The 11714-nt window shown below is 42.1% G+C and overlaps 1 pseudogene; it reads right to left on the bottom strand.

Moving 5' to 3' along the window:
- The window catches only part of LOC102262530, a 33216-nt pseudogene extending 21844 nt beyond the window's left edge, over positions 1-11372 (bottom strand).
- Between the last annotated feature and the right edge of the window lie 342 nt (positions 11373-11714).

The raw sequence follows: 11714 nt of genomic DNA, 5'->3' as shown, positions 1-11714 counted from the left end.
GACTTGTATGCAGGCATATAAGCATAACCAATGGACACAGACACTGGGGGTAGGGGAGGGTGGGGGAAGTTCAAGGGGGGAAAAAAGGAGACATATGTAGTACTCTTTGTAATACTTTAAGCAATAAAAAAAAAAGACTTATGCAAGGAAAAGCCCAGAGGTAAAAAAAAAAAAAAGAAGAAGAAGAATACATAATAGCAAGATGGAGGAAAAGTGCCTTTCAACGAAGGTTTTTGTTTTGTTTTGTTTTGAAGAAACTTAAAACAAAATAAATTTCCAAGATTTTTAAAAAGACATGTAAGATATATTTTTAAAAATATGTTTTATTGATTTTTTTTATATACAGAGAGGGAGGGAGAGGGATAGAGAGTCAGAAACATCGATCAGCTGCCTCCTGCACTCTCCCCACTGGGTATGTGCCCATAACCAAGGTACATGCCCTTGACCAGAATCGAACCTGGGACCCTTGAGTCCACAGGCCGACGCATACACTGAGCCAAACCAGTCAGGGCATAAGATGTATTTTTAATTAAGGAACAAAGCTATGCAAAGCAAGGAATGGGGAGATGAATTTAAGCTTTAGATAGAGAAGAACCTTTAAATATTTAAAAAAATGAAATATGCCAATTTAAAATAAGTAAACATTAAAGAAAATAACATAAATTGAATAAAGAATATGGCACAATGATTTGATGGCAGAGTAAATAGATTCACAATGATTCAAGTATAAATCTAAATGTTGCTTCTTGTATATGTCAACTATGACTTTGAGCTAGCTTAAGAATCTCAGCTAACATAATTGTTCAATTGTTTATTAACACATCACCAATTCCAAAGTATTCTGGTAAGGATTAAATTGGATAATATGTGCACTGGGCTTTTGTTTACTCCATTGTAAGCAATTGATAAATGCTTTTTAGAAAAATTCCCTTTTACTCTCCTTAGTGTAAACAAATACCTGTACAAATAGGACAGCATCTAATTGACAGAACACCTGATTTAAATTTAGAAGAGTTGGTAAATGGCCTTGGGAAAGTCAGTTCACATCTTTGGTCTTCAGATTACTTGTCTGTAAAAATGAGTATTGATTCATTTGACCCTTGTTCAAAGTCACAGCTATCAAGTGTTAGATCCACACATAGGTGTGACTCACAAGCTGGGCTCTTTTTTGCTCTAAAATTGCCATCTTATGGTATCCTTTGGGTTTGTAACATAAAAGAAAGTGTACTCTCTAAATGCCAACCCTATTGCCAACTCATTCCTGATCATCAAAAACAAACAAACAAACAAAAGATGATGCAATATGCCAATTAAGACTAGGTGGATGTTGCACTCACCTCGTCCCAAAACCAAATTGGAATTACAACAAAAATATAGAGCAAGCAACCTGAAAAACCAACTGAAGACTAGCTGAAGAGAAGGCGTATAAGCAAGACTTACAGAAGAAGGAACATCAAAACTGGTAGAAGGGCAGAGATGTGAAAAGGACTGGCCCTGCTCCAACAGGTAGTGGCTGAGATTCCAGAGGAATGTCTCAACTGTGATGAGTTCCCCCTGATAAGCATGGGATCTAAAACCAGAGCATCAGAGGAAAAAAGAGGGGCCCACATAACATATGGCTGTGAAAATCAGTGGAGATTCTGTCTACCAGGGAGAGATAGGAGTTGGCTAGAGACACAGGAGCCCTTTTAAAGGCCTAAGGCAGTGGTCGGCAAACCGCGGCTCGCGAGTCACATGCGGCTCTTTGGCCCCTTGAGTGTGGCTCTTCCACAAAATACCACGTGCAGGCATGCACGTACAGTGTGATTGAAACTTTGTGGCCCATGCACAGAAGTCGGTTTTCAGCCTGGGCGAGTCTATTTTGAAGAAGTGGCCTTAGAAGAAGTGGGGGGTGTCGGTGACAGGAGATGCAGCACAGGGGGGCCGGGGGATATGAAGCGCGGGGGAGGTACGTTGTTTTCAGGTACGTTTGCTGAGTTCGACCCCTTCCAACTATCCCATCCACACTTGTCTATCTGAAACAAGTATACAAGACGAGTGTGGATGGGAGAGTTGGAAGGGGTCGACCTCAGTGAACGTACCTCAATCAGATTGAGGACGTTTTTAGCAAAGGCCAGCTTAGGAGTACCCTAATTAAGTTAATAACAATGTACCTACCTATATAGTTTAAGTTTAAAAAATTTGGCTCTCAAAAGAAATTTCAATCATTGTACTGTTGATATTTGGCTCTGTTGACTAATGAGTTTGCCAACCACTGGCCTAAGGCACAAAATCTCTTTTGGAGTAACTCACCCTGGGCTCCAACAGAGAAAGGGTGGAGTGGACTAGAGGAGAGACTGGGGTTTGTGGTTCTGGGAAGAGAGCTGAAGGGACAGCTACTAGGATCTCTGTGCAAACTTCAGACACCATCTTTCTTGGGTGGAGCACTACCCTCCAAATGGCATCAGTCTAGTGGGAAGTAAAGCCCTACCTACTAAATTCCCTCTTGCCCTACCCAGGAAGCTTGCTCCCTGCTGAGAAGTCAGCTATCTTGGTCAGGGTATATAATTCTGGAAAGGCTCAGGGGTTGTCAAGGACTGAGTTGTATGGCTTTGAATTCTCCCGACTTTCCCATGAAGTTGACTGGAACCCCCCCACTTCAGGAGATCGGCAATCCCACTCTCCAGGCTCCTGGTGGCCCCACCCTTCTGAACCCTGGTGGCTCTGTCCTGCTGAGGTCTGGACAGAATCCAAGACAGTCTAAGTTGTATGGCTCTGGGCAGTGACCACTCCCCCTACCTTCCCTCAAACCTTACTGGCATATCCCCCTCATGGGAGATCCACTAGCCCAGTGGTCGGCAAACTGCAGCTTGTGAGCCACATGTGGCTCTTTGGCCCCTTGAGTGTGGCTCTTCCACAAAATACCACATGCGGGCGCGCATGTACAGTGCGATTGAAACTTCATGGTCCATGCGCAGAAGTGGTATTTTGTGGAAGAGCCACACTCAAGGGGCCAAAGAGAAGCATGTGGCTCATGAGCCGCAGTTTGCCGACCACTGCACTAGCCTCATCATCCTGACTCCCAGACGCCCACCCTGCTGAGATCAGGTTCTTATCAGAATCTGAAAGAAACTGAGTTATGTGGCTCTAGGACAAGGCCCATTTTCCTCTTGCATGCCTGACTGGTGCAGAACCCTCTCTTCACAGAGCCAAATCTTGGTCAGTGTGGGACTGGTAAACTCTGCTGGCCTCACGCTGATGACTACTGGAGAACATGCCCAACCACAAAGGTCTACAGGCACCTGGCAGGTGGCAGCTAGCCTTGGTGTACCTTGGGTCATTTGCTGAGTACCCTCAGACCCAGCACTGGCACTGAGTTTGAACCTGTATCAATCTGGTGAACACCCTTCACCCTTTCCTATTGATTCACTAACAACCTACCTCATATAAATTGACCCCATGCACGAATGGGCCAATAACAATCAAGACTCAATTACAACAGGAGGGCCCACATAACCCACACAGGAACATTCCTCGAGCATCCAGCTCAGGTGATAAAGGAGACTGTGCCACTGGGTCCCACAGGACACCTACTACACAAGGCTACCCTACAAAAATGGGAGGCATAGCAGATCAACCTAATATACAGAAACAAATTCAAAGAGGCAGCCAAAATGGGGAGACAAAGAGACATGACCCAAATGAAAGAACAGGAGAAATCTCAAGAAAAAGAGCTAAACGAAATGGAGGCAAGCAATTTATCAGATAAAGCATTAAAAAAATGGTTATAAGGATGGTTAAGGAACTTTGTAAGAATTACAACAACATGAAAAAGCACATAGAAACCATTTAAAAGAACCAATAAGAAATGAAGAATACTTCATCTAAAATGAAGAATACTCTAGAAGGAATAAACAGTAGGTTGGCTGAAGCAGAGAATGAAATCAGCAAATTGGAAGACAAGGTAGCAGAAAATACACATTCAGAGAAATACAAGTACCATATGATTTCACTTATATGTGGAGTGTAATGAACAAAATAAACTAACAACATAGGAACAGACTCATAGATACTGAGAACAGACTGACAGCTGTCAGAGGAGAGGGAGGATGGGTGTTGGGTGAAAAAGGTGAAGGAATTAAGGAAAATAAACCCTCATAGGCACAGAGAACAGTATGAAGGTGTGTGTGTTGGAGGGGGGGAGTGGGAGGTAGTAAAGGGTAAAGGGAAGATAAATGGAATGGGAGGAGACTTGGGATAGTGAACACACAATACAATATACAGATGATGTATTATAGAATTGTACAGCTGAAACCTATATAATTTTATTAACCAATGTGACCCTAATAAATTCAATTAAAAATTGAAAAAAAGAAATATTATAGCATATACTATAGCAGGAGTTTAACAGAATTTTCTCAAATATTATTCTTTATTATTAGTTCATAAGGGCCATGGATTTCCATAAATATTTTCCTATGAGCATACATGCATGCATACATACATACATTGTTTATTTTCTCTGATGAATTGGTTATTGGCACAAAAATTTAAAGGTCAATATTTACAAGGTGACAAGTAAACCTTGGCATTTTGCAACCCAACTGCTGTGTGACCATAAGCAAGTCACTTTACCACTTGGGTCCAATGGTGAACAGAGAGAGAGAGAATGAACAGAAGTGAGTCTCAGGCAGAAATTTTATCGTCTTTGATTACAATCTCAGAAGTTACACACTATCACTTCTGACAAGTTTCTCTGAAGCATACTACACCTAAAAGTAAATATCACCCTTCTTATCCTTCACATAATTGTGCCTATGTACCACCATGAGAAAACATGTTTAAACAATATTCAATTGACTCTACCTGACTTGTTATAAACAAACACATCTTGCACACCTATATACGTGGTGTCTTTGCAGTGTCAATTAGATAATGGCAAATTTTCAATACCTTTTGGCACATTATTTAAAAGGCTATGCTTCATTTTCCTTCACTGAAGATACTGCTCAAAAGAAGTGTTTATGCAGACCTCTCAGATAAAATAAAAGAGAACATGTTCATTTGTAACTGTCAAATTAATTGCAAATTATTTTTTCATTCAACTGAGAACAAAATAATTTCATGACAGTAAAATTTTGCTACACAGCAAAGTCATGGTGAAAAAAGACAAGGGTGAATTAACTGAACCAGGTGCCACATTCTGACAAATTTAGCAAGGAAATGGACAGGCTAGTTGGCTTAATATTTTTTGTTAAGATGGAATACATTAAAAATAAGTCATCTACAAATAAATCAATGTCTGTTAAAAATATCAGAAATGATTAATGATACTTTAGAAGAACCAGTCTTTTTCTATCAATTTGTCTTCCCTTTTGTATATGGCAAGAGCAAGGCTTTTAAATAAGTAAGAAGCAATATATAAAGTATTCCTCATTTAGACTTGAGTTCACATTCTCTTGTTACACCATATGAGACAATGAATATGTTGACTTGTTTTGGTGGCCTAAGCAGATGTTTTCAAGTTTTCAGTAAATATAAATGCATTAGCCATTTTGACTGATACTCCAGTATAACAATCCTAATATCAAAATGAATATTTTCACCAATCATTCAATTGTTGGCAATTATATCACTCCAGATATATTAGGGTATACTTCAGCAAAATAAACAATACTCCAAATCTCACTGGTTTAAGATAAGAAATATTCATTTTAAATGCATATGACATGTTCAGTGTGGACAGGATGGGCTCTATGTATATTTTAGTTACTCAGAGATTTAGGCAAATGGAGCATCCACTATCCCAAAATTTGCTGGTTATTGTCCCAGATGGAAAAAGCAGTGTTGGAGGGTCTTGCATTTCTAAAGAAGGATCAGATACATTGGCCAGTTCAAGTCAGTCCCATCCAACCTAAAGAAAGCCAGAAAATGGCTTTGTATACTCAGAATGGGGAAGAATCAGAAATATTTGGTGAACAGCATTCAAGGGGAACAGAACTTAATGATTAAGATCAAATAAATTAGATCAAAGAGCCAGGGAAAGGTGAGCAGAGATGAATGAAACAGAGTAGAAGAGAAGTCCTAGGTAAATTCATCAGATGGAAGCTACTTCCTCATCCAAAACTCTGTGCAGTATTGGTAGGGTATGTACTCTTTCTAAGATAAGTAGAGTAGATACATTTAGAGCGCCAGAAATGAAACAACATAAGCACTTAAAGAACAGCTAACCACGTAAGTGAATCACTCTTCTATAGGCCCATACAGTTCCCCCCATTTGTAAAACAAATATCAGAATGATGCTATAGTTAAGAAAAGATAAGTCATCATATTTTTCTTATGGAAATAATTTTTCATATTTTATATTTATTTTAGAGAGAGGAAGAGAGAGTGAGAGCAAGAGAAAGATTGATATGAGAGAGAAACATCAATTGGTTGCCTTGTACATGTGTCCAACTAGGGAGCAAATTGTAACCTGGGTATGCTCCCTGACTGGGAATTGACTGCCACCTTTTGGGTATGGGACAATGTTCCAACCAGCTGAGCCACACTGGCCAGAGCTTGATGTTTCATATTTTTATGTTAAGTTAGTTTGGAACCCAGTATGAGATAATGTTTTGTTTTACTTTTGATTTTGGACATAAGTACAGAGAGTTGAGGTATTCGCCTTATCATATTGAACACAGCAAGGTCCCTCTTCTCTTTTATTTTCCCATTTCATTTGCATTTTTGTTTCTCATTCCCTTCCCTCCATAGGGAACCATTCCAATCGGTTTGATACACACCCATTTTGTTTGTATAATTTTGCAAAGTGTGTATTATTTTGTGTGCATGCACTTTGAATTTATAAAAATGGTATTTTACTATACTTCACTTTGTTCATTAAAGATCATGTTATGTAAAGGGTTCATAAAGTGCAAAATGGGAGATATATGGGGAAAACTTTGCTGTTCACATTAAATAAAACTTAAAATCACCAAAAGCAAAAAAAAAAAAAATTCTGAAAACTTCCAAGGAGATTAAATACAAAAACAATTTATAATTTTTAAGTAAGAAGAAAATACATTTAGAAGGGCCATGGCTGCGAGAGAGAACATCGATTGGTGGTCTTCTCTATGTGCCCCAACTGAGGATTGAACCCACATACCTAAGTTCAGTTCACTGAGAACTGAACCTGCAACCTCTCAGTATACTGGATGATGCTCCAACCACCTGAGCTACCCAGCCAGGGCTTTAGTACAATATTAATAAGGTAAAGAGAAGGGGGAAGGATTAAAGGTGTATGAGAATATATTCATATATTTTTAAGGAGGATCACATACATATATTTATAAGTCTAAGAAATCAATAGAGAAAAGTTAATATGAGTGTGGGTCACATAGCACGTGGGCCATCTGAACAAAAATAAAACGTAAACATTTTATTATTTATTTATTATTATGAGATGGTATAAATTTATTCTGAATCAGATTAGATTGTGTTCAAATGGCTCAATTCTTTACAAGTCATAATTCTTTAAAATATGTTAAAACAGTTAAACAGTCATAAAGCTTTTTCCATAATTACACTTGATACACATCATTTTAACTATACAAAAGGCGATGCTGGCATAGTTACTGGGACCTGAAGTATGGTGAGGGGATTGGCCTCAGTTAATTTGGCGAATGAGGAACCCACACCTTCAAGGACCTTCTTTTTTATTGTGCCACTGCTCTCACTCCTTCAGTGTCTCTTGATGTTGAATGAAACAAAACCTACCACTTAAGTTTATATTACAATTATCTGACTTGTCCCTAGCATTCATGTTCTAGAGCAGGGGTCCTCAAACTTTTTAAACAGGGGGCCAGTTCACTGTCCCTCAGACCGTTGGAGGGCCGAACTATAGTTTAAAAAAAAACTATGAACAAATTCCTATGCACACTGCACATATCTTATTTTGAAGTAAAAAAACAAAACAGGAACAAATACAATATTTGTATTTGCATGTGGCCAGCGGGCCGTAGTTTGAGGACCCCTGTTCTAGAGTTACAAAACACAAACACTGTGAGCCTACTTGACAGTTAAACACTTCTCCCTCTCCAGTGTGGACTCTGATGTTTGGAAAGATTTGACTTACTGCAGAAGGTTTTCCCACAATTATTACACCAACTAGGGGCCCAGTGCATGAATTTGTGCACCTTAAAAGGAACTGTGGGCCTCAAGATTGCAGTGGGCACAGGGTTGGGTCTTGGCCCATCCTCTGCCCCCCTGCCCAGCCCCTCCCTCCACAGCCCCTGGTTCCCTGTCTGCCAGCAGCCCTGCTCCCGCTGCCACCACCCCCATGCGCTGATGGTGCCAGCCCTGCTCACACCCAATGATGGCACAGAGCGATTGGGGCTGGCGCCAGCAGTGGGTGCAAGCAGCAGCTGCTGCCATGATCACCCCTCAGGTGGAGAAGGCCTCAGGGGAAATCGGGGCCAGCAGCCGCTGCTTGCACCCACTGACAGCACTGAGTGGTCAGGACCTGCGCCAGGTGCTGGCAGTGGATGCGAGCAGGGCCGGCACCGGCATCGGCAGTTGGTGCGAGCGCCAGGCAGGACCATGGCGCACGGGAGCAAAGAATTTTCAGTAACCATCAGAGGCTTGCCCAGATGTCAGCGACTGGTGCCCCACCTTGGTCTGGCACCCTTGCTCACCTTCTCCATTATCCTGCCATGGTCGATGCCCGCCATGTTCTGTGCTCTGCCACCTGCTGCTGATGCCCGCCATGGTCCACGCCTGTCCCCTGGTGGTCAGCGCACATCATAGCAACCAGTTGGTCAGTTGTTCCACAATTAGGTCTATTTGCATATTAGCCTTTTATTATATAGGATGGAGTGGGGGTGCTAAACCTGGGATTCATGAATGAGCCTCAAAGGGATCCATGAATTTCCTAAAACTGGCCGGTGGCTCCTAACCGCTCGCCTGCCTGCCTGCCTGCCTGATCGCCCCTAACCACCTCTGTCTTCCTGCCTGATTGCCCCTAACTGCTCCCCTGCTGGCCTGATTGCCCCTAACTGCCTCTGCCTCGCCCCACACCCAGGACCTAGGATTCCCTCCTCTGGCCGGTCGCAGGTACCCAGGACCCAGGTTTCCTCCCTCTGGCTGGCCGCAGGCACCCAGGACCACAGGGAAGGTGGCTTGTCCCTCTCCTGGGCTGCAGCTACAGGTGCTGGTGCCTGGGACTGCAGTGTAGGCAGCCTGTCCCTCTCCCAGGCCACAGCCTGGCTGGTCCCCATTCCTCTCTCCCCAGTGTTGAGTGTCTGAACTGTTACAGCGTGAAGGCATGAGGGCGTGATGACCATTTGCATATTAGCTCTTTATTATATAGGACCATACAGAACAAAGGGTGAAATATTTAATTGTAGCAGTGTTTGACTATATTCTGCACAGTGAGAAAACCTGAAGTCATTTTCAAGTTCCACCATTTCTTACTTCTTTTCAGTTGGGTCAAGTTTCTAAACTTTCTAAATCTCCATTTTCCAGCTAATGAAAAGAAAATAGGATTCCACCGAGTCTCCTATCTACCTACTCCAGGACTTCTGTAAGGATCAAATGAGATGAGGCATGGGAAAATGCTTCACAGACATTTGGTTACAGTGTGAAATGTTTGCAACTGGCTATAAAGCAAGCAGTGTTCCTGGGCTGAAGAAACTCCAGAGGCTAGTCGCTAGAGAGAGGAAGCCAGGTGTTGCTATGTGACGTCATTACCTGGTGCCCACAGCCATCGTTACAGGGCTGGGCTGTGGGCGGGCCGCATTTTGTTCCATGGGGTCTCGGCAGTGTTGGCTGTGATTTGTTGGGCTGTTGCTCTGGGGTGGTGGCGGGGCCTATGTCCCACTTGGGGGAAGCCGAGTGTTGCTTTGTGGGCGCCAGGTCCGCAGTGCCATTTCTCTGTAAATGGCCAGTGCACGTCACACTTAGCATATTAGCCTTTTATATATATAGAGAGAGATAGGGCTTTTCCCCCAGTATGGATTCCATGTTTATTAAAATTGGAGCTGTAGTTGAAGGCTTTTACACACGCTTTAAATTTATACGGCTTTTCTCCAGTGTGGACTCTCTGATGAGAACTAAGACCTGTGTGCTGACTAAAGCTCTTCCCACATTTATTACACTGATAAGGTTTCTTTCCAGTGTGTATTCGATAATGTCGAATGAGGCTGCCTTTACCACTGAAAGCTTTCCAACAATCTTCACACTGATATGGTGCCTCTTCAGGATGCATTCACTGATGTTTAAGGAGATCTGAGCTCTGATCAAAGTCTTTTCCACACTTATAGTCATAGGGCCGTTCCACCAAGTGTGTTGTGTAATGAAGAGTAAGGTTTGAGCTGAAGGCTTTCCCACATTTGGTGCACACATAGGATTTCTCCCCAATGTGTGTTCTCCAGTGTTTAGTAAGATTTGAGCTGTTGCTAAAGGCTTTTCCACACTCAGCACATGTGTAACATCTCTCTCCTGGGGCGGGTTTAGTAGGCATTAATTCTCTACCTTTCTTGGAACCTTTGTCTAGAAAAGGGGTTTTTGTTTCTCTTTTCCAAGGTTTACCCACTGCCTTTCTAACCTGGCCTCAAATTTATTGGCAATCACCATGGGAGTAATGTCCTTTTTGAATTCTTCTGCATGAGATTCTTCAGAATTTTTCTGCATATCGGTTGATTCTTTATTCTGGGTGTTCGATTTACAATCTTGATTCTGTCTTAGCTCTGGAGTGAAATCCTGTTCTTCACCAATCTCTTGGATGTACAGGGGTCCCCAAGATTCATATTTGGGACTTGTCACCAGAGGCTAGGTGCTGCTCAGGAATTGCTTTGCTGTTCCTGAAGAGGACATCTTCTCCCATGCCTGTTTCTGTTCATTTGGAGGAGGTGAAACCTGCTGTTCTGGTTCATCCAGTTCTCGCTTCAGGTCTTCCAGGAGAGTGACAGCCTCTTCAGCACTCTCTGGACAGTGCTCCTGTCCCAGGCCTGCAGCTCCCGGGGCAGGATGGTCAGGAAGTGCTCCACCACCATCAGCCCAGGATCTACTCCTTGGTGTAGATCTTGGGCCTCAGCCACTCACAGCAGAGCACATGGAGCTGGCTCAGGGCCTCCCAGGGGCCAGGTATGTCATGATACTCAAAGTTCCTGAAGTGCTGGCTGAACATGTCCAGGCTAGGAAAGCACTTCTCTTTCTCCTTCTCCTCACCTTTCACAATCCCAGGCCCCACCTGCTCCTGTAGAGGCTTAGGGCCCAGACCTGTGGCCACACGCAGTACCTTGGTCATCATATGGACTCCAGAAACAGCCTCACTAAAGATGGGGCTCTTTGTAGAAGGAATATTGGTTCCTTTGGGTTTCTGGTTCTTCAGGGCTACAGGCTCAACCATAAGTCAGAGTATCAGTTCAAAACATATACATTTTAAATCAGCAGAATAAAAAGTGAAAAGTGATTCATGCAGTGGAATTTATGAAGGGAGAAAAAAAGAAAGTATAATAGATGAAAATATATAATAAGATGGCAACTATGAGCCTTAATAAAACTAAATAAATATAAATTGGTTAATCATAGCAACTAAAATACAGTTCTCTGAATTTTTTTTAAAAGGTATTCTGAAAAAAAAATTGTTAAAATTAAGACACCAAGATTTTTAAAAATGGGTATGTAATACTGCTAGACAATTATGAATCAAAATAAAACTAAGATAGAAATCTTAAAATATAAATTAAGCTAAA

This window comes from Myotis brandtii, unplaced genomic scaffold (genome assembly GCF_000412655.1).
Source record: "Myotis brandtii unplaced genomic scaffold, ASM41265v1 scaffold1145, whole genome shotgun sequence".
In the NCBI taxonomy this organism is placed as follows: domain Eukaryota; kingdom Metazoa; phylum Chordata; class Mammalia; order Chiroptera; family Vespertilionidae; genus Myotis; species Myotis brandtii.
The sequence above is the reverse complement of the archived record's forward strand: the minus strand, read 5'-3'. Positions and strand labels throughout refer to the sequence as shown.